This window comes from Phalangium opilio, unplaced genomic scaffold, assembly GCF_054372755.1.
Source record: "Phalangium opilio isolate 3A_F unplaced genomic scaffold, DU_Popi_V2 ptg000017l_1, whole genome shotgun sequence".
In the NCBI taxonomy this organism is placed as follows: Eukaryota; Metazoa; Arthropoda; class Arachnida; order Opiliones; family Phalangiidae; genus Phalangium; species Phalangium opilio.
In genome coordinates this window covers 11637368-11664106 of record NW_028324151.1, presented here as the reverse complement: position 1 = coordinate 11664106, position 26739 = coordinate 11637368, and the positions used below count along the sequence as shown (strand labels likewise).

Below are 26739 nucleotides of genomic sequence, written 5' to 3'. Positions count from 1 at the left end.
CATCTCGATTGATCAATAAATAAAAATGTACCTCGATTTTTAATACCATTTTCAAAATCGACGTTTCTCAACCAGAGAAGCACATTTTGAGTATTTTTTCACTATTTTCAAATATGACCACTGAAACCATTATTTTTGCACTTTTTGCTTTAATTCAAGCAAATGTAACGATATTCATTCAAAAAACTGTTTAAATTCGATTTTCAATAAGAAATCGTTGTCACGGATTTTGTATCTTGAAGAAAAAAACATGCGATTTTTTCGGTACACTTTTGAATGCATTTTTTTCTGGACAAATGTTTGACCGTATTCAGCTTAATTACCTACAAAATATTCAATAAAAGTGATTTCATCTCGATTGATCAATAAATAAAAATGTACCTCGATTTTTAATACCATTTTCAAAATCGACGTTTCTCGACCAGAAAAGCACATTTTTAGAATTTTTTCACTATTTTCAAATATGACCACTGAAACCATTATTTTTGTACTTTTTGCTTTAAATAAAGCAAATGTAACGATATTCATTCAAAAAACTGTTTAAATTCAATTTTCAATAAGAAATCGTTGTCACGGATTTTGTATCTTGAAGAAAAAAAACATGCGATTTTTTCGGTACACTTTTGAATGCACTTTTTTCTCGACAAATTTTTGACCGAATTCAGCTTAATTACCTATAAAATACTCATTAAAAGTGATTTCATCTCGATTGATCAATAAATAAAAATGTACCTCGATTTTTAATACCATTTTCAAAATCGACGTTTCTCGACCAGAGAAGCACATTTTGAGTATTTTTTCACTATTTTCAAATATGACCACTGAAACCATTATTTTTGTACTTTTTGCTTTAATTCAAGCAAATGTAACGATATTCATTCAAAAAACTGTTTAAATTCAATTTTCAATAAGAAATCGTTGTCACGGATTTTGTATCTTGAAGAAAAAACATGCGATTTTTTCGGTACATTTTTGAATGCATTTTTTTCTGGACAAATGTTTGACCATATTCAGCTTAATTACCTACAAAATATTCAATAAAAGTGATTTCATCTCGATTGATCAATAAATAAAAATGTACCTCGATTTTTAATACCATTTTCAAAATCGACGCTTCTCGACCAGAGAAGCACATTTTGAGTATTTTTTCACTATTTTCAAATATGACCACTGAAACCATTATTTTTGTACTTTTTGCTGTAATTCAAGCAAATATTCATTCTAAAAACTGTTCAAATTCAATTTTCAATAAGAAATCGTTGTCACGGATTTTGTATCTTGAAGAAAAAAAACATGCGATTTTTTCGGTACACTTTTGAATGCATTTTTTCTGGACAAATTTTTGACCGAATTCAGTTTAATTACCTATAAAATACTCATTAAAAGTGATTTCATCACGATTGATCTATAAATAAAAATGTACCTCGATTTTTAATACCATTTTCAAAATCGACGTTTCTCGACCAGAGAAACACATTTTGAGTAGTTTTTCACTATTTTCAAATATGACCACTGAAACCATTATTTTTGTACTTTTTGCTTTAAATAAAGCAAATGTAACGATATTCATTCAAAAAACTGTATAAATTCAATTTTCAATAAGAAATCGTTGTCACGGATTTTGTATCTTGAAGAAAAAAAACATGCGATTTTTTCGGTACACTTTTGAATGCATTTTTTTCTGGACAAATTTTTGACCGAATTCAGCTTAATTACCTATAAAATACTCATTAAAAGTGATTTCATCACGATTGATCAATAAATAAAAATGTACCTCGATTTTAAATACCATTTTCAAAATCACCGTTTCTCGACCAGAGAAGCACATTTTGAGTATTTTTTCACTATTTTCAAATATGACCACTGAAACCATTATTTTTGTACTTTTTGCTTTAAATAAAGCAAATGTAACGATATTCATTCAAAAAACTGTTTAAATTCAATTTTCAATAAGAAATCGTTGTCACGGATTTTGTATCTTGAAGAAAAAAAAACATGCGATTTTTTCGGTAGACTTTTCAATGCATTTTTTCTGGACAAATTTTTGACCGAATTCAGCTTAATTACCTATAAAATACTCATTAAAAGTGATTTCATCTCGATTGATCAATAAATAAAAATGTACCTCGATTTTTAATACCATTTTCAAAATCGACGTTTCTCGACCCGAGAAGCACATTTTGAGTATTGTTTCATATTTTCAAATATGACCACTGAAACCAATATTTTTGTACTTTTTGCTTTAATTCAAGCAAATGTAACGATATTCATTCAAAAAACTGTATAAATTCAATTTTCAATAAGAAATCGTTGTCACGGATTTTGTATCTTGAAGAAAAAAAACATGCGATGTTTTCGGTACACTTTTGAATGAATTTTTTTCTGGACAAATTTTTGACCGAATTCAGCTTAATTACCTATAAAATACTCATTAAAAGTGATTTCATCTCGATTGATCAATAAATAAAAATGTACCTCGATTTTTAATACCATTTTCAAAATCGACGTTTCTCGACCCGAGAAGCACATTTTGAGTATTGTTTCATATTTTCAAATATGACCACTGAAACCAATATTTTTGTACTTTTTGCTTTAATTCAAGCAAATGTAACGATATTCATTCAAAAAACTGTATAAATTCAATTTTCAATAAGAAATCGTTGTCACGGATTTTGTATCTTGAAGAAAAAAAACATGCGATGTTTTCGGTACACTTTTGAATGCATTTTGTTCTGGACAAATTTTTGACCGAATTCAGCTTAATTATCTATAAAATACTCATTAAAAGTGATTTCATCTCGATTGATCAATAAATAAAAATGTACCTCGATTTTTAATACCATTTTCAAAATCGACGTTTCTCAACCAGAGAAGCACATTTTGAGTATTTTTTCACTATTTTCAAATATGACCACTGAAACCATTATTTTTGCACTTTTTGCTTTAATTCAAGCAAATGTAACGATATTCATTCAAAAAACTGTTTAAATTCGATTTTCAATAAGAAATCGTTGTCACGGATTTTGTATCTTGAAGAAAAAAAAACATGCGATTTTTTCGGTAGACTTTTCAATGCATTTTTTCTGGACAAATTTTTGACCGAATTCAGCTTAATTACCTATAAAATACTCATTAAAAGTGATTTCATCTCGATTGATCAATAAATAAAAATGTACCTCGATTTTTAATACCATTTTCAAAATCGACGTTTCTCGACCAGAGAAGCACATTTTGAGTATTTTTTCACTATTTTCAAATATGACCACTGAAACCATTATTTTTGTACTTTTTGCTTTAAATAAAGCAAATGTAACGATATTCATTCAAAAAACTGTTTAAATTCAATTTTCAATAAGAAATCGTTGTCACGGATTTTGTATCTTGAAGAAAAAAAAACATGCGATTTTTTCGGTAGACTTTTCAATGCATTTTTTCTGGACAAATTTTTGACCGAATTCAGCTTAATTACCTATAAAATACTCATTAAAAGTGATTTCATCTCGATTGATCAATAAATAAAAATGTACCTCGATTTTTAATACCATTTTCAAAATCGACGTTTCTCGACCCGAGAAGCACATTTTGAGTATTGTTTCATATTTTCAAATATGACCACTGAAACCAATATTTTTGTACTTTTTGCTTTAATTCAAGCAAATGTAACGATATTCATTCAAAAAACTGTATAAATTCAATTTTCAATAAGAAATCGTTGTCACGGATTTTGTATCTTGAAGAAAAAAAACATGCGATGTTTTCGGTACACTTTTGAATGAATTTTTTTCTGGACAAATTTTTGACCGATTTCAGCTTAATTACCTATAAAATACTCATTAAAAGTGATTTCATCTCGATTGATCAATAAATAAAAATGTACCTCGATTTTTAATACCATTTTCAAAATCGACGTTTCTCGACCCGAGAAGCACATTTTGAGTATTGTTTCATATTTTCAAATATGACCACTGAAACCAATATTTTTGTACTTTTTGCTTTAATTCAAGCAAATGTAACGATATTCATTCAAAAAACTGTATAAATTCAATTTTCAATAAGAAATCGTTGTCACGGATTTTGTATCTTGAAGAAAAAAAACATGCGATGTTTTCGGTACACTTTTGAATGCATTTTGTTCTGGACAAATTTTTGACCGAATTCAGCTTAATTATCTATAAAATACTCATTAAAAGTGATTTCATCTCGATTGATCAATAAATAAAAATGTACCTCGATTTTTAATACCATTTTCAAAATCGACGTTTCTCAACCAGAGAAGCACATTTTGAGTATTTTTTCACTATTTTCAAATATGACCACTGAAACCATTATTTTTGCACTTTTTGCTTTAATTCAAGCAAATGTAACGATATTCATTCAAAAAACTGTTTAAATTCGATTTTCAATAAGAAATCGTTGTCACGGATTTTGTATCTTGAAGAAAAAAAAACATGCGATTTTTTCGGTAGACTTTTCAATGCATTTTTTCTGGACAAATTTTTGACCGAATTCAGCTTAATTACCTATAAAATACTCATTAAAAGTGATTTCATCTCGATTGATCAATAAATAAAAATGTACCTCGATTTTTAATACCATTTTCAAAATCGACGTTTCTCGACCCGAGAAGCACATTTTGAGTATTGTTTCATATTTTCAAATATGACCACTGAAACCAATATTTTTGTACTTTTTGCTTTAATTCAAGCAAATGTAACGATATTCATTCAAAAAACTGTATAAATTCAATTTTCAATAAGAAATCGTTGTCACGGATTTTGTATCTTGAAGAAAAAAAACATGCGATGTTTTCGGTACACTTTTGAATGCATTTTGTTCTGGACAAATTTTTGACCGAATTCAGCTTAATTATCTATAAAATACTCATTAAAAGTGATTTCATCTCGATTGATCAATAAATAAAAATGTACCTCGATTTTTAATACCATTTTCAAAATCGACGTTTCTCAACCAGAGAAGCACATTTTGAGTATTTTTTCACTATTTTCAAATATGACCACTGAAACCATTATTTTTGCACTTTTTGCTTTAATTCAAGCAAATGTAACGATATTCATTCAAAAAACTGTTTAAATTCGATTTTCAATAAGAAATCGTTGTCACGGATTTTGTATCTTGAAGAAAAAAAAACATGCGATTTTTTCGGTAGACTTTTCAATGCATTTTTTCTGGACAAATTTTTGACCGAATTCAGCTTAATTACCTATAAAATACTCATTAAATGTGATTTCATCTCGATTGATCAATAAATAAAAATGTACCTCGATTTTTAATACCATTTTCAAAATAGACGTTTCTCGACCCGAGAACCACATTTTGAGTATTGTTTCATATTTTCAAATATGACCACTGAAACCAATATTTTTGTACTTTTTGCTTTAATTCAAGCAAATGTAACGATATTCATTCAAAAAACTGTATAAATTCAATTTTCAATAAGAAATCGTTGTCACGGATTTTGTATCTTGAAGAAAAAAAACATGCAATTTTTTCGGTACACTTTCAAATGCATTTTTTTCTGGACAAATTTTTGACCGAATTCAGCTTAATTACTTATAAAATACTCATTAAAAGTGATTTCATCTCGATTGATCAATAAATAAAAATGTACCTCGATTTTTAATACCATTTTCAAAATCGACGTTTCTCAACCAGAGAAGCACATTTTGAGTATTTTTTCACTATTTTCAAATATGACCACTGAAACCATTATTTTTGCACTTTTTGCTTTAATTCAAGCAAATGTAACGATATTCATTCAAAAAACTGTTTAAATTCGATTTTCAATAAGAAATCGTTGTCACGGATTTTGTATCTTGAAGAAAAAAAAACATGCGATTTTTTCGGTAGACTTTTCAATGCATTTTTTCTGGACAAATTTTTGACCGAATTCAGCTTAATTACCTATAAAATACTCATTAAATGTGATTTCATCTCGATTGATCAATAAATAAAAATGTACCTCGATTTTTAATACCATTTTCAAAATAGACGTTTCTCGACCCGAGAACCACATTTTGAGTATTGTTTCATATTTTCAAATATGACCACTGAAACCAATATTTTTGTACTTTTTGCTTTAATTCAAGCAAATGTAACGATATTCATTCAAAAAACTGTATAAATTCAATTTTCAATAAGAAATCGTTGTCACGGATTTTGTATCTTGAAGAAAAAAAACATGCAATTTTTTCGGTACACTTTCAAATGCATTTTTTTCTGGACAAATTTTTGACCGAATTCAGCTTAATTACTTATAAAATACTCATTAAAAGTGATTTCATCTCGATTGATCAATAAATAAAAATGTACCTCGATTTTTAATACCATTTTCAAAATCGACGTTTCACGTCCAGAGAAGCATATTTTGAGTATTTCTTCAATATTTTCAAATATAAACACAGAAACCATTATTTTTGTACTTTTTGCTTTAATTCAAGCAAATGTAACGATATTCATTCAAAAAACTGTTCAAATTCAATTTTCAATAAGAAATCGTTGTCACGGATTTTGTATCTTGAAGAAAAAAAACATGCGATGTTTTCGGTACACTTTTGAATGCATTTTTTTCTGGACAAATTTTTGACCGAATTCAGCTTAATTATCTATAAAATACTCATTAAAAGTGATTTCATCTCGATTGATCAATAAATAAAAATGTACCTCGATTTTTAATACCATTTTCAAAATCGACGTTTCTCAACCAGAGAAGCACATTTTGAGTATTTTTTCACTATTTTCAAATATGACCACTGAAACCATTATTTTTGCACTTTTTGCTTTAATTCAAGCAAATGTAACGATATTCATTCAAAAAACTGTTCAAATTCAATTTTCAATACGAAATCGTTGTCACGGATTTTGTATCTTGAAGAAAAAAAACATGCGATTTTTTCGGTACACTTTTGAATGCATTTTTTTCTGGACAAATGTTTGACCGAATTCAGCTTAATTACCTATAAAATACTCATTAAAAGTGATTTCATCTCGATTGATCACTAAATAAAAAAGTACCTCGATTTTTAATACCACTTTCAAAATCGACGTTTCTCGACCTGAGAAGCACATTTTGAGTATTTTTTCACTATTTTCAAATATGACCACTGAAACCATTATTTTTGCACTTTTTGCTTTAATTCAAGCAAATGTAACGATATTCATTCAAAAAACTGTTTAAATTCGATTTTCAATAAGAAATCGTTGTCACGGATTTTGTATCTTGAAGAAAAAAAAACATGCGATTTTTTCGGTAGACTTTTCAATGCATTTTTTCTGGACAAATTTTTGACCGAATTCAGCTTAATTACCTATAAAATACTCATTAAATGTGATTTCATCTCGAGTGATCAATAAATAAAAATGTACCTCGATTTTTAATACCATTTTCAAAATAGACGTTTCTCGACCCGAGAACCACATTTTGAGTATTGTTTCATATTTTCAAATATGACCACTGAAACCAATATTTTTGTACTTTTTGCTTTAATTCAACAAATGTAACGATATTCATTCAAAAAACTGTATAAATTCAATTTTCAATAAGAAATCGTTGTCACGGATTTTGTATCTTGAAGAAAAAAAACATGCAATTTTTTCGGTACACTTTCAAATGCATTTTTTTCTGGACAAATTTTTGACCGAATTCAGCTTAATTACTTATAAAATACTCATTAAAAGTGATTTCATCTCGATTGATCAATAAATAAAAATGTACCTCGATTTTTAATACCATTTTCAAAATCGACGTTTCACGTCCAGAGAAGCATATTTTGAGTATTTCTTCAATATTTTCAAATATAAACACAGAAACCATTATTTTTGTACTTTTTGCTTTAATTCAAGCAAATGTAACGATATTCATTCAAAAAACTGTTCAAATTCAATTTTCAATAAGAAATCGTTGTCACGGATTTTGTATCTTGAAGAAAAAAAACATGCGATGTTTTCGGTACACTTTTGAATGCATTTTTTTCTGGACAAATTTTTGACCGAATTCAGCTTAATTATCTATAAAATACTCATTAAAAGTGATTTCATCTCGATTGATCAATAAATAAAAATGTACCTCGATTTTTAATACCATTTTCAAAATCGACGTTTCTCAACCAGAGAAGCACATTTTGAGTATTTTTTCACTATTTTCAAATATGACCACTGAAACCATTATTTTTGCACTTTTTGCTTTAATTCAAGCAAATGTAACGATATTCATTCAAAAAACTGTTCAAATTCAATTTTCAATAAGAAATCGTTGTCACGGATTTTGTATCTTGAAGAAAAAAAACATGCGATGTTTTCGGTACACTTTTGAATGCATTTTTTTCTGGACAAATTTTTGACCGAATTCAGCTTAATTATCTATAAAATACTCATTAAAAGTGATTTCATCTCGATTGATCAATAAATAAAAATGTACCTCGATTTTTAATACCATTTTCAAAATCGACGTTTCTCAACCAGAGAAGCACATTTTGAGTATTTTTTCACTATTTTCAAATATGACCACTGAAACCATTATTTTTGCACTTTTTGCTTTAATTCAAGCAAATGTAACGATATTCATTCAAAAAACTGTTTAAATTCGATTTTCAATAAGAAATCGTTGTCACGGATTTTGTATCTTGAAGAAAAAAAACATGCGATTTTTTCGGTAGACTTTTCAATGCATTTTTTCTGGACAAATTTTTGACCGAATTCAGCTTAATTACCTATAAAATACTCATTAAAAGTGATTTCATCTCGATTGATCAATAAATAAAAATGTACCTCGATTTTTAATACCATTTTCAAAATCGACGTTTCTCGACCCGAGAAGCACATTTTGAGTATTGTTTCATATTTTCAAATATGACCACTGAAACCAATATTTTTGTACTTTTTGCTTTAATTCAAGCAAATGTAACGATATTCATTCAAAAAACTGTATAAATTCAATTTTCAATAAGAAATCGTTGTCACGGATTTTGTATCTTGAAGAAAAAAAACATGCGATGTTTTCGGTACACTTTTGAATGCATTTTTTTCTGGACAAATTTTTGACCGAATTCAGCTTAATTATCTATAAAATACTCATTAAAAGTGATTTCATCTCGATTGATCAATAAATAAAAATGTACCTCGATTTTTAATACCATTTTCAAAATCGACGTTTCTCAACCAGAGAAGCACATTTTGAGTATTTTTTCACTATTTTCAAATATGACCACTGAAACCATTATTTTTGCACTTTTTGCTTTAATTCAAGGAAATGTAACGATATTCATTCAAAAAACTGTTCAAATTCAATTTTCAATAAGAAATCGTTGTCACGGATTTTGTATCTTGAAGAAAAAAAACATGCGATGTTTTCGGTACACTTTTGAATGCATTTTTTTCTGGACAAATTTTTGACCGAATTCAGCTTAATTATCTATAAAATACTCATTAAAAGTGATTTCATCTCGATTGATCAATAAATAAAAATGTACCTCGATTTTTAATACCATTTTCAAAATCGACGTTTCTCAACCAGAGAAGCACATTTTGAGTATTTTTTCACTATTTTCAAATATGACCACTGAAACCATTATTTTTGCACTTTTTGCTTTAATTCAAGCAAATGTAACGATATTCATTCAAAAAACTGTTTAAATTCGATTTTCAATAAGAAATCGTTGTCACGGATTTTGTATCTTGAAGAAAAAAAACATGCGATTTTTTCGGTAGACTTTTCAATGCATTTTTTCTGGACAAATTTTTGACCGAATTCAGCTTAATTACCTATAAAATACTCATTAAAAGTGATTTCATCTCGATTGATCAATAAATAAAAATGTACCTCGATTTTTAATACCATTTTCAAAATCGACGTTTCTCGACCCGAGAACCACATTTTGAGTATTGTTTCATATTTTCAAATATGACCACTGAAACCAATATTTTTGTACTTTTTGCTTTAATTCAAGCAAATGTAACGATATTCATTCAAAAAACTGTATAAATTCAATTTTCAATAAGAAATCGTTGTCACGGATTTTGTATCTTGAAGAAAAAAAACATGCAATTTTTTCGGTACACTTTCAAATGCATTTTTTTCTGGACAAATTTTTGACCGAATTCAGCTTAATTACTTATAAAATACTCATTAAAAGTGATTTCATCTCGATTGATCAATAAATAAAAATGTACCTCGATTTTTAATACCATTTTCAAAATCGACGTTTCTCAACCAGAGAAGCACATTTTGAGTATTTTTTCACTATTTTGAAATATGACCACTGAAACCATTATTTTTGTACTTTTTGCTTTAATTCAAGCAAATGTAACGATATTCATTCAAAAAACTGTATAAATTCAATTTTCAATAAGAAATCGTTGTCACGGATTTTGTATCTAGAAGGAAAAAAAGTCAATTTTTTCGGTACACTTTTGAATGCATTTATTTCTGGACATATTTTTGACCGAAATCAGCTTAATTCCCTATAAAATACTCATTAAAAGTGATTTCATCTCGATTGAAAAATAAATAAAAAGGTACCTCGATTTTTAATAACATTTTTAAAATCGACGTTTCACGTCCAGAGAAGCATATTTTGAGTATTTCTTCAATATTTTCAAATATAAACACAGAAACCATTATTTTTGTACTTTTTGCTTTAATTCAAGCAAATGTAACGATATTCATTCAAAAAACTGTTCAAATTCAATTTTCAATAAGAAATCGTTGTCACGGATTTTGTATCTTGAAGAAAAAAAACATGCGATGTTTTCGGTACACTTTTGAATGCATTTTTTTCTGGACAAATTTTTGACCGAATTCAGCTTAATTATCTATAAAATACTCATTAAAAGTGATTTCATCTCGATTGATCAATAAATAAAAATGTACCTCGATTTTTAATACCATTTTCAAAATCGACGTTTCTCAACCAGAGAAGCACATTTTGAGTATTTTTTCACTATTTTGAAATATGACCACTGAAACCATTATTTTTGTACTTTTTGCTTTAATTCAAGCAAATGTAACGATATTCATTCAAAAAACTGTTTAAATTCGATTTTCAATGAGAAATCGTTGTCACGGATTTTGTATCTTGAAGAAAAAAAAACATGCGATTTTTTCGGTAGACTTTTCAATGCATTTTTTCTGGACAAATTTTTGACCGAATTCAGCTTAATTATCTATAAAATACTCATTAAAAGTGATTTCATCTCGATTGATAAATAAATAAAAATGTACCTCGATTTTTAATACCATTTTCAAAATCGACGTTTCTCGACCAGAGAAGCACATTTTGAGTATTTTTTCACTATTTTCAAATATGACCACTGAAACCATTATTTTTGTACTTTTTGCTTTAATTCAAGCAAATGTAACGATATTCATTCAAAAAACTGTTTAAATTCAATTTTCAATAAGAAATCGTTGTCACGGATTTTGTATCTTGAAGAAAAAAACATGCGATTTTTTCGGTACACTTTTGAATGCATTTTTTCTGGACAAATGTTTGACCGTATTCAGCTTAATTACCTACAAAATATTCAATAAAAGTGATTTCATCTCGATTGATCAATAAATAAAAATGTACCTCGATTTTTAATACCATTTTCAAAATCGACGTTTCTCGACCAGAAAAGCACATTTTTAGAATTTTTTCACTATTTTCAAATATGACCACTGAAACCATTATTTTTGTACTTTTTGCTTTAAATAAAGCAAATGTAACGATATTCATTCAAAAAACTGTTTAAATTCAATTTTCAATAAGAAATCGTTGTCACGGATTTTGTATCTTGAAGAAAAAAAACATGCGATTTTTTCGGTACACTTTTTAATGAATTTTTTTCTGGACAAATGTTTGACCGAATTCAGCTTATTTACCTATAAAAAACTCATTAAAAGTGATTTCATCTCGATTGATCAATAAATAAAAATGTACCTCGATTTTTAATACCATTTTCAAAATCGACGTTTCTCGACCAGAGAAGCACATTTTGAGTATTTTTTCACTATTTTCAAATATGACCACTGAAAACATTATTTTTGTACTTTTTGCTTTAATTCAAGCAAATGTAACGATATTCATTCAAAAAACTGTATAAATTCAATTTTCAATAAGAAATCGTTGTCACGGATTTTGTATCTTGAAGAAAAAAAACACGCGATTTTTTCGGTACACTTTTGAATGCATTTTTTTCTGGACAAATGTTTGACCGAATTCAGCTTAATTACCTATAAAATACTCATTAAAAGTGATTTCATCTCGATTGATCAATAAATAAAAATGTACCTCGATTTTTAATACCATTTTCAAAATCGACGTTTCTCGACCAGAAAAGTACATTTTTAGAATTTTTTCACTATTTTCAAATATAACCACTGAAACCATTATTTTTGTATTTTTTGCTGTAATTCAAGCAAATGTAACGATATTCATTCAAAAAACTGTTTAAATTTAATTTTCAATAAGAAATCGTTGTCACGGATTTTGTATCTTGAAGAAAAAAAACATGCGATTTTTTCGGTACACTTTTGAATGCATTTTTTTCTGGACAAATGTTTGACCGAATTCAGCTTAATTATCTATAAAATACTCATTAAAAGTGAGTTCATCTCGATTGATCACTAAATAAAAATGTACCTCGATTTTTAATACCACTTTCAAAATCGACGTTTCTCGACCAGAGAAGCACATTTTTAGAATTTTTTCACTATTTTCAAATATAGCCACTGAAACCATTATTTTTGTATTTTTTGCTGTAATTCAAGCAAATGTAACGATATTCATTCAAAAAACTGTTTAAATTTAATTTTCAATAAGAAATCGTTGTCACGGATTTTGTATCTTGAAGAAAAAAAACATGCGATTTTTTCGGTACACTTTTGAATGCATTTTTTTCTGGACAAATGTTTGACCGAATTCAGCTTAATTACCTACAAAATATTCAATAAAAGTGATTTCATCTCGATTGATCAATAAATAAAAATGTACCTCGATTTTTAATACCATTTTCAAAATCGACGTTTCTCGACCAGAAAAGCACATTTTGAGTATTGTTTCACTATTTTGAAATATGACCACTGAAACCATTATTTTTGTACTTTTTGCTTTAATTCAAGCAAATGTAACGATATTCATTCAAAAAACTGTATAAATTCAATTTTCAATACGAAATCGTTGTCACGGATTTTGTATCTTGAAGAAAAAAAACATGCGATTTTTTCGGTACACTTTTGAATGCATTTTTTTCTGGACAAATGTTTGACCGAATTCAGCTTAATTACCTATAAAATACTCATTAAAAGTGATTTCATCTCGATTGATCACTAAATAAAAAAGTACCTCGATTTTTAATACCACTTTCAAAATCGACGTTTCTCGACCTGAGAAGCACATTTTGAGTATTTTTTCACTATTTTCAAATATGACCACTGAAACCATTATTTTTGTACTTTTTGCTTTAATTCAAGCAAATGTAACGATATTCATTCAAAAAGATGTATAAATTCGATTTTCAATAAGAAATCGTTGTCACGGATTTTGTATCTTGAAGAAAAAAAACATGCGATTTTTTCGGTACACTTTTGAATGCATTTTTTTCTGGACAAATGTTTGACCGAATTCAGCTTAATTACCTATAAAATACTCATTAAAAGTGATTTCATCTCGATTGATTATTTACTAGTGCTCTCGGCAACGGCCATATCATGCGGAAAACGCCGGTTCTATTCCGACCATTGAAGTTTAGCAGCTTCGAACGCAGGCAGAACTTGGGAGGGAGACCATTTAGGAACATTGCGTGCCGTTGGCTTTTTCACTTTTGTTTTCTCTTTTAAATTCCACCAGATATGAAAAAAGCAAACATTTTATTTTTGTTATTGTTTTAAAAAGATGAGGGAAGTTTAATTTGTCTAATTAATTTTAAATTTGACTTATCAACTAGAGCTCTCGGCAACGGCCATATCACGCGGAAAACACCGGTTCTCGTCCGATCATTGAAGTTAAGCAGCTTCGAGCGCAGGCAGTACTTGGGAGGGAGACCATTTAGGAACACTGCGTGCCGTTGTCTTTTTCACTTTTGTTTTCTCTTTTAAATTCCACCAGATATGAAAAAAGCAAACATTTTATTTTTGTTATTGTTTTGAAAAGATGCAGGAAGTTTAATTTGTCTAATTAATTTTAAATTCGAATTATTTACTAGTGCTCTCGGCGACTGCCATATCACGCTGAAAACAACGGTTCTCGTCCGCTCATTGAAGTTAAGCAGCTTCGAGCACAGGCAGATCTTTGGAGAGAGACCATTTAGGAACACTGCGTCCCGTTGGCTTTTTCATTTTTGTTTTCTCTTTTAAATTCCACCAGATATGAAAAAAGCAAACATTTTATTTTTGTTATTGTTTTAAAAAGATGCAGGAAGTTTAATTTGTCTAATTAATTTTAAGTTCGAATTAATAACTGGTGCTCTCGGCAACGGCCATATCACGCGGAAAACGCCGGTTCTCGTCCGACCATTGAAGTTTAGCAGCTTCGAACGCAGGCAGAACTTGGGAGGGAGACCATTTAGGATCACTGCGTGCCGTTGGCTTTTTCACTTTTGTTTTCTCTTTTAAATTCCACCAGATATAAGAAAAGCAAACATTTTATTTTTGTTATTGTTTTAAAAAGATGCAGGAAGTTTATTTTGTCTAATTAATTTTAAATTCGAATTATTTACTAGTGCTCTCGGCAACGGCCATATCACGATGAAAACACCGGTTCTGGTCCGATCATTGAAGTTAAGCAGCTTCGAGCGCAGACAGTACTTGGGAGGGACACCGTTTAGGAACACTGCGTGCCGTTGTCTTTTTCACTTTTGTTTTCTCTTTTAAATTCCACCAGATATGAAAAAAGCAAACATTTTATTTCTGTTATTGTTTTGAAAAGATGCAGGAAGTTTAATTTGTCTAATTAATTTTAAATTCGAATTATTTACTAGTGCTCTCGGCGACTGCCATATCACGCTGAAAACAACGGTTCTCGTCCGCTCATTGAAGTTAAGCAGCTTCGAGCACAGGCAGATCTTTGGAGAGAGACCATTTAGGAACACTGCGTCCCGTTGGCTTTTTCATTTTTGTTTTCTCTTTTAAATTCCACCAGATATGAAAAAAGCAAACATTTTATTTTTGTTATTGTTTTAAAAAGATGCAGGAAGTTTAATTTGTCTAATTAATTTTAAGTTCGAATTAATAACTGGTGCTCTCGGCAACGGCCATATCACGCGGAAAACGCCGGTTCTCGTCCGACCATTGAAGTTTAGCAGCTTCGAACGCAGGCAGAACTTGGGAGGGAGACCATTTAGGATCACTGCGTGCCGTTGGCTTTTTCACTTTTGTTTTCTCTTTTAAATTCCACCAGATATAAGAAAAGCAAACATTTTATTTTTGTTATTGTTTTAAAAAGATGCAGGAAGTTTATTTTGTCTAATTAATTTTAAATTCGAATTATTTACTAGTGCTCTCGGCAACGGCCATATCACGATGAAAACACCGGTTCTGGTCCGATCATTGAAGTTAAGCAGCTTCGAGCGCAGACAGTACTTGGGAGGGACACCGTTTAGGAACACTGCGTGCCGTTGTCTTTTTCACTTTTGTTTTCTCTTTTAAATTCCACCAGATATGAAAAAAGCAAACATTTTATTTTTGTTATTGTTTTGAAAAGATGCAGGAAGTTTAATTTGTCTAATTAATTTTAAATTAGAATTATTTACTAGTGCTCTCGGCGACTGCCATATCACGCTGAAAACAACGGTTCTCGTCCGCTCATTGAAGTTAAGCAGCTTCGAGCACAGGCAGATCTTTGGAGAGAGACCATTTAGGAACACTGCGTCCCGTTGGCTTTTTCATTTTTGTTTTCTCTTTTAAATTCCACCAGATATGAAAAAAGCAAACATTTTATTTTTGTTATTGTTTTAAAAAGATGCAGGAAGTTTAATTTGTCTAATTAATTTTAAGTTCGAATTAATAACTGGTGCTCTCGGCAACGGCCATATCACGCGGAAAACGCCGGTTCTCGTCCGACCATTGAAGTTTAGCAGCTTCGAACGCAGGCAGAACTTGGGAGGGAGACCATTTAGGATCACTGCGTGCCGTTGGCTTTTTCACTTTTGTTTTCTCTTTTAAATTCCACCAGATATAAGAAAAGCAAACATTTTATTTTTGTTATTGTTTTAAAAAGATGCAGGAAGTTTATTTTGTCTAATTAATTTTAAATTCGAATTATTTACTAGTGCTCTCGGCAACGGCCATATCACGATGAAAACACCGGTTCTGGTCCGATCATTGAAGTTAAGCAGCTTCGAGCGCAGACAGTACTTGGGAGGGACACCGTTTAGGAACACTGCGTGCCGTTGTCTTTTTCACTTTTGTTTTCTCTTTTAAATTCCACCAGATATGAAAAAAGCAAACATTTTATTTTTGTTATTGTTTTGAAAAGATGCAGGAAGTTTAATTTGTCTAATTAATTTTAAATTCGAATTATTTACTAGTGCTCTCGGCGACTGCCATATCACGCTGAAAACAACGGTTCTCGTCCGCTCATTGAAGTTAAGCAGCTTCGAGCACAGGCAGATCTTTGGAGAGAGACCATTTAGGAACACTGCGTCCCGTTGGCTTTTTCATTTTTGTTTTCTCTTTTAAATTCCACCAGATATGAAAAAAGCAAACATTTTATTTTTGTTATTGTTTTAAAAAGATGCAGGAAGTTTAATTTGTCTAATTAATTTTAAGTTCGAATTAATAACTGGTGCTATCGGCAACGGCCATATCACGCGAAAAACGCCGGTTCTCGTCCGACCATTGAAGTTTAGCAGCTTCGAACGCAGGCAGAACTTGGGAGGGAGACCATTTAGGATCACTGCGTGCCGTTGGCTTTTTCACTTTTGTTTTCTCTTTTAAATTCCACCAGATATAAGAAAAGCAAACATTTTATTTTTGTTATTGTTTTAAAAAGATGCAGGAAGTTTATTTTGTCTAATTAATTTTAAATTCGAATTATTTACTAGTGCTCTCGGCAACGGCCATATCACGATGAAAACACCGGTTCTGGTCCGATCATTGAAGTTAAGCAGCTTCGAGCCTAGACAGTACTTGGGAGGGACACCGTTTAGGAACACTGCGTGCCGTTGTCTTTTTCACTTTTGTTTTCTCTTTTAAATTCCACCAGATATGAAAAAAGCAAACATTTTATTTTTGTTATTGTTTTGAAAAGATGCAGGAAGTTTAATTTGTCTAATTAATTTTAAATTCGAATTATTTACTAGTGCTCTCGGCGACTGCCATATCACGCTGAAAACAACGGTTCTCGTCCGCTCATTGAAGTTAAGCAGCTTCGAGCACAGGCAGATCTTTGGAGAGAGACCATTTAGGAACACTGCGTCCCGTTGGCTTTTTCATTTTTGTTTTCTCTTTTAAATTCCACCAGATATGAAAAAAGCAAACATTTTATTTTTGTTATTGTTTTAAAAAGATGCAGGAAGTTTAATTTGTCTAATTAATTTTAAGTTCGAATTAATAACTGGTGCTCTCGGCAACGGCCATATCACGCGGAAAACGCCGGTTCTCGTCCGACCATTGAAGTTTAGCAGCTTCGAACGCAGGCAGAACTTGGGAGGGAGACCATTTAGGATCACTGCGTGCCGTTGGCTTTTTCACTTTTGTTTTCTCTTTTAAATTCCACCAGATATGAAAAAAGCAAACATTTTATTTTTGTTATTGTTTTAAAAAGATGCAGGAAGTTTAATTTGTCTAATTAATTTTAAGTTCGAATTAATAACTGGTGCTCTCGGCAACGGCCATATCACGCGGAAAACGCCGGTTCTCGTCCGACCATTGAAGTTTAGCAGCTTCGAACGCAGGCAGAACTTGGGAGGGAGACCATTTAGGATCACTGCGTGCCGTTGGCTTTTTCACTTTTGTTTTCTCTTTTAAATTCCACCAGATATAAGAAAAGCAAACATTTTATTTTTGTTATTGTTTTAAAAAGATGCAGGAAGTTTATTTTGTCTATTAATTTTAAATTCGAATTATTTACTAGTGCTCTCGGCAACGGCCATATCACGATGAAAACACCGGTTCTGGTCCGATCATTGAAGTTAAGCAGCTTCGAGCCTAGACAGTACTTGGGAGGGACACCGTTTAGGAACACTGCGTGCCGTTGTCTTTTTCACTTTTGTTTTCTCTTTTAAATTCCACCAGATATGAAAAAAGCAAACATTTTATTTTTGTTATTGTTTTGAAAAGATGCAGGAAGTTTAATTTGTCTAATTAATTTTAAATTCGAATTATTTACTAGTGCTCTCGGCGACTGCCATATCACGCTGAAAACAACGGTTCTCGTCCGCTCATTGAAGTTAAGCAGCTTCGAGCACAGGCAGATCTTTGGAGAGAGACCATTTAGGAACACTGCGTCCCGTTGGCTTTTTCATTTTTGTTTTCTCTTTTAAATTCCACCAGATATGAAAAAAGCAAACATTTTATTTTTGTTATTGTTTTAAAAAGATGCAGGAAGTTTAATTTGTCTAATTAATTTTAAGTTCGAATTAATAACTGGTGCTCTCGGCAACGGCCATATCACGCGGAAAACGCCGGTTCTCGTCCGACCATTGAAGTTTAGCAGCTTCGAACGCAGGCAGAACTTGGGAGGGAGACCATTTAGGATCACTGCGTGCCGTTGGCTTTTTCACTTTTGTTTTCTCTTTTAAATTCCACCAGATATGAAAAAAGCAAACATTTTATTTTTGTTATTGTTTTAAAAAGATGCAGGAAGTTTAATTTGTCTAATTAATTTTAAGTTCGAATTAATAACTGGTGCTCTCGGCAACGGCCATATCACGCGGAAAACGCCGGTTCTCGTCCGACCATTGAAGTTTAGCAGCTTCGAACGCAGGCAGAACTTGGGAGGGAGACCATTTAGGATCACTGCGTGCCGTTGGCTTTTTCACTTTTGTTTTCTCTTTTAAATTCCACCAGATATAAAAAAGCAAACATTTTATTTTTGTTATTGTTTTAAAAAGATGCAGGAAGTTTATTTTGTCTAATTAATTTTAAATTCGAATTATTTACTAGTGCTCTCGGCAACGGCCATATCATGCGGAAAACGCCGGTTCTCGTCCGACCATTGAAGTTTAGCAGCTTCCAACGCAGGCAGAACTTGGGAGGGAGACCATTTAGGAACACTGCGTGCCGTTGGCTTTTTCACTTTTGTTTTCTCTTTTAAATTCCACCAGATATGAAAAAAGCAAACATTTTATTTTTGTTATTGTTTTGAAAAGATGCAGGAAGTTTAATTTGTCTAATTAATTTTAAATTCGAATTATTTACTAGTGCTCTCGGCGACTGCCATATCACGCTGAAAACAACGGTTCTCGTCCGCTCATTGAAGTTAAGCAGCTTCGAGCGCAGGCAGATCTTTGGAGAGAGACCATTTAGGAACACTGCGTCCCGTTGGCTTTTTCATTTTTGTTTTCTCTTTTAAATTCCACCAGATATGAAAAAAGCAAACATTTTATTTTTGTTATTGTTTTAAAAAGATGAGGGAAGTTTAATTTGTCTAATTAATTTTAAATTTGACTTATCAACTAGAGCTCTCGGCAACGGCCATATCACGCGGAAAACACCGGTTCTCGTCCGATCATTGAAGTTAAGCAGCTTCGTGCGCAGGCAGTACTTGGGAGGGAGACCATTTAGGAACACTGCGTGCCGTTGGCTTATTCACTTTGTTTTCTCTTTAAATTCCACCAGATATGAAAAAAGGAAACATTTTATTTTTGTTATTTTTTTAAAAAGATGAGGGAAGTTTAATTTGTCTAATTAATTTTAAATTTGACTTATCAACTAGAGCTCTCGGCAACGGCCATAGCACGATGAAAACACCGGTTCTGGTCCGATCATTGAAGTTAAGCAGCTTCGAGCGCAGACAGTACTTGGGAGGGACACCGTTTAGGAACACTGCGTGCCGTTGTCTTTTTCACTTTTGTTTTCTCTTTTAAATTCCACCAGATATGAAAAAAAGCAAACATTTTATTTTTGTTATTGTTTTGAAAAGATGCAGGAAGTTTAATTTGTCTAATTAATTTTAAATTCGAATTATTTACTAGTGCTCTCGGCAACGGCCATATCATGCGGAAAACGCCGGTTCTCGTCCGACCATTGAAGTTTAGCAGCTTCCAACGCAGGCAGAACTTGGGAGGGAGACCATTTAGGAACACTGCGTGCCGTTGGCTTTTTCACTTTTGTTTTCTCTTTTAAATTCCACCAGATATGAAAAAAGCAAACATTTTATTTTTGTTATTGTTTTGAAAAGATGCAGGAAGTTTAATTTGTCTAATTAATTTTAAATTCGAATTATTTACTAGTGCTCTCGGCGACTGCCATATCACGCTGAAAACAACGGTTCTCGTCCGCTCATTGAAGTTAAGCAGCTTCGAGCGCAGGCAGATCTTTGGAGAGAGACCATTTAGGAACACTGCGTCCCGTTGGCTTTTTCATTTTTGTTTTCTCTTTTAAATTCCACCAGATATGAAAAAAGCAAACATTTTATTTTTGTTATTGTTTTAAAAAGATGAGGGAAGTTTAATTTGTCTAATTAATTTTAAATTTGACTTATCAACTAGAGCTCTCGGCAACGGCCATATCACGCGGAAAACACCGGTTCTCGTCCGATCATTGAAGTTAGCAGCTTCGAGCGCAGGCAGTACTTGGGAGGGAGACCATTTAGGAACACTGCGTGCCGTTGGCTTATTCACTTTGTTTTCTCTTTTAAATTCCACCAGATATGAAAAAAGGAAACATTTTATTTTTGTTATTTTTTTAAAAAGATGAGGGAAGTTTAATTTGTCTAATTAATTTTAAATTCGAATTATTTACTAGTGCTCTCGGCGACTGCCATATCACGCTGAAAACAACGGTTCTCGTCCGCTCATTGAAGTTAAGCAGCTTCGAGCGCAGGCAGATCTTTGGAGAGAGACCATTTAGGAACACTGCGTCCCGTTGGCTTTTTCATTTTTGTTTTCTCTTTTAAATTCCACCAGATATAAAAAAAGCAAACATTTTATTTTTGTTATTGTTTTAAAAAGATGCAGGAAGTTTAATTTGTCTAATTAATTTTAAGTTCGAATTAATAACTGGTGCTCTCGGCAACGGCCATATCACGCGGAAAACGCCGGTTCTCGTCCGACCATTGAAGTTTAGCAGCTTCGAACGCAGGCAGAACTTGGGAGGGAGACCATTTAGGAACACTGCGTGCCGTTGGCTTTTTCACTTTTGTTTTCTCTTTTAAATTCCACCAGATATAAAAAAAGCAAACATTTTATTTTTGTTATTGTTTTAAAAAGATGCAGGAAGTTTATTTTGTCTAATTAATTTTAAATTCGAATTATTTACTAGTGCTCTCGGCAACGGCCATATCATGCGGAAAACGCCGGTTCTCGTCCGACCATTGAAGTTTAGCAGCTTCCAACGCAGGCAGAACTTGGGAGGGAGACCATTTAGGAACACAGCGTGCCGTTGGCTTTTTCACTTTTGTTTTCTCTTTTAAATTCCACCAGATATGAAAAAAGCAAACATTTTATTTTTTTATTGTTTTAAAAAGATGAGGGAATTTTAATTTGTCTAATTTTAAATTTGACTTATCAACTAGAGCTCTCGGCAACGGCCATATCACGCGGAAAACATCGGTTCTCGTCCGATCATTGAAGTTAAGCAGCTTCGAGCGCAGGCAGATCTTTGGAGAGAGACCATTTAGGAACACTGCGTCCCGTTGGCTTTTTCATTTTTGTTTTCTCTTTTAAATTCCACCAGATATGAAAAAAGCAAACATTTTATTTTTGTTATTGTTTTGAAAAGATGCAGGAAGTTTAATTTGTCTAATTAATTTTAAATTCGAATTATTTACTAGTGCTCTCGGCGACTGCCATATCACGATGCAAACAACGGTTCTCGTCCGCTCATTGAAGTTAAGCAGCTTCGAGCGCAGGCAGATCTTTGGAGAGAGACCATTTAGGAACACTGCGTCCCGTTGGCTTTTTCATTTTTGTTTTCTCTTTTAAATTCCACCAGATATGAAAAAAGCAAACATTTTATTTTTGTTATTGTTTTAAAAAGATGCAGGAAGTTTAATTTGTCTAATTAATTTTAAGTTCGAATTAATAACTGGTGCTATCGGCAACGGCCATATCACGCGAAAAACGCCGGTTCTCGTCCGATCATTGAAGTTAAGCAGCTTCGAGCGCAGGCAGTACTTGGGAGGGAGACCATTTAGGAACACTGCGTGCCGTTGGCTTATTCACTTTGTTTTCTCTTTTAAATTCCACCAGATATGAAAAAAGGAAACATTTTATTTTTGTTATTTTTTTAAAAAGATGAGGGAAGTTTAATTTGTCTAATTAATTTTAAATTTGACTTATCAACTAGAGCTCTCGGCAACGGCCATAGCACGATGAAAACACCGGTTCTGGTCCGATCATTGAAGTTAAGCAGCTTCGAGCGCAGACAGTACTTGGGAGGGACACCGTTTAGGAACACTGCGTGCCGTTGTCTTTTTCACTTTTGTTTTCTCTTTTAAATTCCACCAGATATGAAAAAAGCAAACATTTTATTTTTGTTATTGTTTTGAAAAGATGCAGGAAGTTTAATTTGTCTAATTAATTTTAAATTCGAATTATTTACTAGTGCTCTCGGCGACTGCCATATCACGCTGAAAACAACGGTTCTCGTCCGCTCATTGAAGTTAAGCAGCTTCGAGCGCAGGCAGATCTTTGGAGAGAGACCATTTAGGAACACTGCGTCCCGTTGGCTTTTTCATTTTTGTTTTCTCTTTTAAATTCCACCAGATATAAAAAAGCAAACATTTTATTTTTGTTATTGTTTTAAAAAGATGCAGGAAGTTTAATTTGTCTAATTAATTTTAAGTTCGAATTAATAACTGGTGCTCTCGGCAACGGCCATATCACGCGGAAAACGCCGGTTCTCGTCCGACCATTGAAGTTTAGCAGCTTCGAACGCAGGCATAACTTGGGAGGGAGACCATTTAGGAACACTGCGTGCCGTTGGCTTTTTCACTTTTGTTTTCTCTTTTAAATTCCACCAGATATAAAAAAGCAAACATTTTATTTTTGTTATTGTTTTAAAAAGATGCAGGAAGTTTATTTTGTCTAATTAATTTTAAATTCGAATTATTTACTAGTGCTCTCGGCAACGGCCATATCATGCGGAAAACGCCGGTTCTCGTCCGACCATTGAAGTTTAGCAGCTTCCAACGCAGGCAGAACTTGCGAGGGAGACCATTTAGGAACACAGCGTGCCGTTGGCTTTTTCACTTTTGTTTTCTCTTTTAAATTCCACCAGATATGAAAAAAGCAAACATTTTATTTTTTTATTGTTTTAAAAAGATGAGGGAAGTTTAATTTGTCTAATTAATTTTAAATTTGACTTATCAACTAGAGCTCTCGGCAACGGCCATATCACGCGGAAAACACCGGTTCTCGTCCGATCATTGAAGTTAAGCAGCTTCGAGCGCAGGCAAATCTTTGGAGAGAGACCATTTAGGAACACTGCGTCCCGTTGGCTTTTTCATTTTTGTTTTCTCTTTTAAATTCCACCAGATATGAAAAAAGCAAACATTTTATTTTTGTTATTGTTTTGAAAAGATGCAGAAAGTTTAATTTGTCTAATTAATTTTAAGTTCGAATTATTAACTAGTGCTCTCGGCAACGGCCATATCACGCGGAAAACACCGGTTCTCGTCCGATCATTGAAGTTAAGCAGCTTCGAGCGCAGGCAGTACTTGGGAGGGAGACCATTTAGGAACACTGCGTGCCGTTGGCTTATTCACTTTGTTTTCTCTTTTAAATTCCACCAGATATGAAAAAAGGAAACATTATATTTTTGTTATTTTTTTAAAAAGATGAGGGAAGTTTAATTTGTCTAATTAATTTTAAATTTGACTTATCAACTAGAGCTCTCGGCAACGGCCATATCACGATGAAAACACCGGTTCTGGTCCGATCATTGAAGTTAAGCAGCTTCGAGCGCAGACAGTACTTGGGAGGGACACCGTTTAGGAACACTGCGTGCCGTTGTCTTTTTCACTTTTGTTTTCTCTTTTAAATTCCACCAGATATGAAAAAAGCAAACATTTTATTTTTGTTATTGTTTTAAAAAGATGCAGGAAGTTTAATTTGTCTAATTAATTTTAAGTTCGAATTAATAACTAGAGCTCTCGGCAACGGCCATATCACGCGGAAAACGCCGGTTCTCGTCCGACCATTGAAGTTTAGCAGCTTCGAACGCAGGCAGAACTTGGGAGGGAGACCATTTAGGAACACTGCGTGCCGTTGGCTTTTTCACTTTTGTTTTCTCTTTTAAATTCCACCAGATATAAAAAAAGCAAACATTTTATTTTTGTTATTGTTTTAAAAAGATGCAGGAAGTTTATTTTGTCTAATTAATTTTAAATTCGAATTATTTACTAGTGCTCTCGGCAACGGCCATATCATGCGGAAAACGCCGGTTCTCGTCCGACCATTGAAGTTTAGCAGCTTCGAACGCAGGCAGAACTTGGGAGGGAGACCATTTAGGAACACTGCGTGCCGTTGGCTTTTTCACTTTTGTTTTCTCTTTTAAATTCCACCAGATATGAAAAAAGCAAACATTTTATTTTTGTTATTGTTTTAAAAAGATGAGGGAAGTTTAATTTGTCTAATTAATTTTAAATTTGACTTATCAACTAGAGCTCTCGGCAACGGCCATATCACGATGAAAACACCGGTTCTGGTCCGATCATTGAAGTTAAGCAGCTTCGAGCGCAGACAGTACTTGGGAGGGACACCGTTTAGGAACACTGCGTGCCGTTGTCTTTTTCACTTTTGTTTTCTCTTTTAAATTCCACCAGATATGAAAAAAGCAAACATTTTATTTTTGTTATTGTTTTAAAAAGATGCAGGAAGTTTAATTTGTCTAATTAATTTTAAGTTCGAATTAATAACTAGTGCTCTCGGCAACGGCCATATCACGCGGAAAACGCCGGTTCTCGTCCGACCATTGAAGTTTAGCAGCTTCGAACGCAGGCAGAACTTGGGAGGGAGACCATTTAGGAACACTGCGTGCCGTTGGCTTTTTCACTTTTGTTTTCTCTATTAAATTCCACCAGATATAAAAAAAGCAAACATTTTATTTTTGTTATTGTTTTAAAAAGATGCAGGAAGTTTATTTTGTCTAATTAATTTTAAATTCGAATTATTTACTAGTGCTCTCGGCAACGGCCATATCATGCGGAAAACGCCGGTTCTCGTCCGACCATTGCAAATTAGCAGCTTCGAACGCAGGCAGAACTTGGGAGGAAGACCATTTAGGAACAATGCGTGCCGTTGGCTTTTTCACTTTTGTTTTCTCTTTTAAATTCCACCAGATATGAAAAAAGCAAACATTTTATTTTTGTTATTGTTTTAAAAAGATGAGGGAAGTTTAATTTGTCTAATTAATTTTAAATTTGACTTATCAACTAGAGCTCTCGGCAACGGCCATATCACGCGGAAAACACCGGTTCTCGTCCGATCATTGAAGTTAAGCAGCTTCGAGCGCAGGCAGTACTTGGGAGGGAGACCATTTAGGAACACTGCGTGCCGTTGGCTTATTCACTTTGTTTTCTCTTTTAAATTCCACCAGATATGAAAAAAGCAAACATTTTATTTTTGTTATTGTTTTAAAAAGATGAGGGAAGTTTAATTTGTCTAATTAATTTTAAATTTGACTTATCAACTAGAGCTCTCGGCAACGGCCATATCACGATGAAAACACCGGATCTGGTCCGATCATTGAAGTTAAGCAGCTTCGAGCGCAGACAGTACTTGGGAGGGACACCACTTAGGAACACTGCGTGCCGTTGGCTTTTTCACTTTTATTTTCTCTTTTAAATTCCACCAGATATGAAAAAAGCAAACATTTTATTTTTGTTATTGTTTTAAAAAGATGAGGGAAGTTTAATTTGTCTAGTTAATTTTAAATTTGACTTATCAACTAGAGCTCTCGGCAACGGCCATATCACGATGAAAACACCGGATCTGGTCCGATCATTGAAGTTAAGCAGCTTCGAGCGCAGACAGTACTTGGCAGGGACACCACTTAGGAACACTGCGTGCCGTTGGCTTTTTCACTTTTGTTTTCTCTTTTAAATTCCACCAGATATGAAAAAAGCAAACATTTTATTTTTGTTATTGTTTTGAAAAGATGCAGGAAGTTTAATTTGTCTAATTCATTTTAAATTCGAATTATTTACTAGTGCTCTCGGCGACTGCCATATTACGCTGAAAACAACGGTTCTCGTCCGCTCATTGAAGTTAAGCAGCTTTGAGCGCAGGCAGAACTTTGGAGGGAGACCATTTAGGAACACTGCGTGCCGTTGGCTTTTTCATTTTTGTTTTCTCTTTTAAATTCTACCAGATATGAAAAAAGCAAACATATTTTATTTTTGTTATTGTTTAAAAAGATGCAGTAAGTTTAATTTGTCTAATTAATTTTAAGTTCGAATTATTAACTAGTGCTCTCGGCAACGGCCATATCACGCGGAAAACACCGGTTCTCATCCGATCATTGAAGTTAAGCAGCTTCGAGCGCAGGCAGTACTTGGGAGGGAGACCATTTAGGAACACTGCGTGCCGTTGGCTTTTTCACTTTGTTTTCTCTTTTAAATTCCACCAGATATGAAAAAA

At 32.6% G+C, this 26739-nt stretch overlaps 25 pseudogenes; all 25 read left to right on the top strand.

The window, feature by feature from the left end:
* The first annotated feature begins 13948 nt into the window (after positions 1-13948).
* On the top strand, positions 13949-14067 carry LOC149703968 (5S ribosomal RNA; annotated as a pseudogene).
* Positions 14068-14464: 397 nt separating this feature from the next.
* LOC149703967 (5S ribosomal RNA) lies at positions 14465-14583 on the top strand (annotated as a pseudogene).
* A 139-nt stretch (positions 14584-14722) lies between these two features.
* LOC149703966 (5S ribosomal RNA) lies at positions 14723-14841 on the top strand (annotated as a pseudogene).
* A 397-nt stretch (positions 14842-15238) lies between these two features.
* On the top strand, positions 15239-15357 carry LOC149703965 (5S ribosomal RNA; annotated as a pseudogene).
* A 139-nt stretch (positions 15358-15496) lies between these two features.
* Positions 15497-15615, top strand: LOC149703964 (5S ribosomal RNA; annotated as a pseudogene).
* A 397-nt stretch (positions 15616-16012) lies between these two features.
* Positions 16013-16131, top strand: LOC149703963 (5S ribosomal RNA; annotated as a pseudogene).
* A 139-nt stretch (positions 16132-16270) lies between these two features.
* Positions 16271-16389, top strand: LOC149703962 (5S ribosomal RNA; annotated as a pseudogene).
* Positions 16390-17044: 655 nt separating this feature from the next.
* LOC149703961 (5S ribosomal RNA) lies at positions 17045-17163 on the top strand (annotated as a pseudogene).
* Positions 17164-17560: 397 nt separating this feature from the next.
* Positions 17561-17679, top strand: LOC149703960 (5S ribosomal RNA; annotated as a pseudogene).
* Positions 17680-17818: 139 nt separating this feature from the next.
* LOC149703959 (5S ribosomal RNA) lies at positions 17819-17937 on the top strand (annotated as a pseudogene).
* Positions 17938-18075: 138 nt separating this feature from the next.
* Positions 18076-18194, top strand: LOC149703958 (5S ribosomal RNA; annotated as a pseudogene).
* A 397-nt stretch (positions 18195-18591) lies between these two features.
* LOC149703957 (5S ribosomal RNA) lies at positions 18592-18710 on the top strand (annotated as a pseudogene).
* A 139-nt stretch (positions 18711-18849) lies between these two features.
* LOC149703956 (5S ribosomal RNA) lies at positions 18850-18968 on the top strand (annotated as a pseudogene).
* Positions 18969-19622: 654 nt separating this feature from the next.
* On the top strand, positions 19623-19741 carry LOC149703955 (5S ribosomal RNA; annotated as a pseudogene).
* Positions 19742-19878: 137 nt separating this feature from the next.
* On the top strand, positions 19879-19997 carry LOC149703954 (5S ribosomal RNA; annotated as a pseudogene).
* A 656-nt stretch (positions 19998-20653) lies between these two features.
* On the top strand, positions 20654-20771 carry LOC149703953 (5S ribosomal RNA; annotated as a pseudogene).
* Positions 20772-22194: 1423 nt separating this feature from the next.
* On the top strand, positions 22195-22313 carry LOC149703952 (5S ribosomal RNA; annotated as a pseudogene).
* A 138-nt stretch (positions 22314-22451) lies between these two features.
* LOC149703951 (5S ribosomal RNA) lies at positions 22452-22570 on the top strand (annotated as a pseudogene).
* A 1168-nt stretch (positions 22571-23738) lies between these two features.
* Positions 23739-23857, top strand: LOC149703950 (5S ribosomal RNA; annotated as a pseudogene).
* A 138-nt stretch (positions 23858-23995) lies between these two features.
* LOC149703949 (5S ribosomal RNA) lies at positions 23996-24114 on the top strand (annotated as a pseudogene).
* Positions 24115-24769: 655 nt separating this feature from the next.
* LOC149703948 (5S ribosomal RNA) lies at positions 24770-24888 on the top strand (annotated as a pseudogene).
* Positions 24889-25543: 655 nt separating this feature from the next.
* Positions 25544-25662, top strand: LOC149703947 (5S ribosomal RNA; annotated as a pseudogene).
* A 138-nt stretch (positions 25663-25800) lies between these two features.
* On the top strand, positions 25801-25919 carry LOC149703946 (5S ribosomal RNA; annotated as a pseudogene).
* Positions 25920-26058: 139 nt separating this feature from the next.
* LOC149703945 (5S ribosomal RNA) lies at positions 26059-26177 on the top strand (annotated as a pseudogene).
* A 398-nt stretch (positions 26178-26575) lies between these two features.
* Positions 26576-26694, top strand: LOC149703944 (5S ribosomal RNA; annotated as a pseudogene).
* Positions 26695-26739: the final 45 nt, after the last annotated feature.